Genomic DNA, 1,570 nt, shown 5'->3' on the forward strand with positions numbered 1-1,570 from the left:
GGGAATTGCGTTACACGTTTTCCCTTATGCTGGTTCTGCTATTGAACTGACCTTAGTAGACTCATGCTTACCTTGTCCCTTTGTGCTTGGCTAAGTTCACTCAGCATAATATCCTCCAACTTTTTTCCAGGAGATGAAGTGTTTCATTGTTTCACGACTAATTTTTAGGGATGCATAGCGTTCCATTGTGTGAATATACCAGAGTTTTAAAAATTCATTTATCTATTGATGGAAATTTAGCCTATTCCCAATTTTTTGCAATTGAGAAATGCACAGTGATGGACATTGGGGAGCAGATGACTGGTCGTCATCTGTTTCTTATTTCTTCTGGGAATACGCCCAGGAAAGGGATGACTGGATCATATGGTAACTTGATTTCTGTCTGTTTCCGGTATTGCCAAAGCACTTTCCACAGTGGCTGTACATGCCTACAAGACCACCTGCAGTCACTGAGAGTTCCCATCTCGCCATACCCCCTCCAATGTTCATTGCTTTCTGTTTGTTCTTTTTAAATTGGGCTATCTTTGTGGGTGTTATCTCAGAGTTCTTTTGATTTGCATTTCTCAGGTAGCTAATGATCAATAACATTTTCTCATACTTGTGTTAGCCATTCATGTTTCTTTCTTCGTGAATCATCTATTCAAGTATTTTGTCAACCTTCTCAGTGGACTATTCATTTTTTTCTTGTGATAATCTTCCAGTATTTTGTAGATTTTAGTAATAAGCCCTTTGTCTAATACGTCATTACTAAATATCTTTTCCTAGCCTGTGAGGTCTCTTGTTACTCATTGAAATCTCTTGGTGTGCCCAAGTGTTTTAGCTTTAGAAAGTCCCACTCATGTATTTTATCTTCCCCTGGGTGGGTGTCCTTCCTAATTTCTGAAAGTCCATGTATTCCTTGCACCAACATTCTTGGTTTTGCCTCAATCCTCTCATTGGTGATCCAAATAGCTCTGGGTTTTACCCCAAGTTCTGTGATCCACCTTGAACTTGTTCCTGTGCATGGCGTGAAGTCAGGGGTCTTCTTTCACTCTTCTTCAGACTAATATCCAGTTTTTCCAATACCATTTGTTGAAAAGGGAATCTGCTTTTCATTTGATATTATTGGGAGCCTTTGTCAAAGATCATTGTCTATATGATGCTGTTTTTATTTCTGGATTTTCTGTTCTTATCCATTGGTCTGAGTATCTATCGTTGTACCAGTGCCATGCTCTTTTGACAACACTGGCTGTGTAATAATTTTTGAAATCAGGTAGGGCAAAGCCCTCCCACTTTGTTCTTCTTGAGGAATTCTTTGTCAGTCCTTGGCTTTGTCACTTTCCATATGAAGTGGTAGTCATTTTTTCCATTTATTTGAAAAATGATGTTGGAATTTATATTGGGATTGCATTGAATTTATGTAGTACATTGAGCAGGAGTGACACCTTTATAATATGGAGTCTTCTGATTAAGGAGCTTCGGATATTCTTCCACTTCTGAAAATCCCTTTTGGTTTCTTGTAATAATATTCTGTAGTTTTCCTCATACAGATCCTTTGGGTTTTTTGTTAGGTATATAATATTTCAATTTA

Source organism: Tenrec ecaudatus, chromosome 7 (assembly GCF_050624435.1).
Source record: "Tenrec ecaudatus isolate mTenEca1 chromosome 7, mTenEca1.hap1, whole genome shotgun sequence".
NCBI classification, from domain to species: Eukaryota; Metazoa; Chordata; class Mammalia; order Afrosoricida; family Tenrecidae; genus Tenrec; species Tenrec ecaudatus.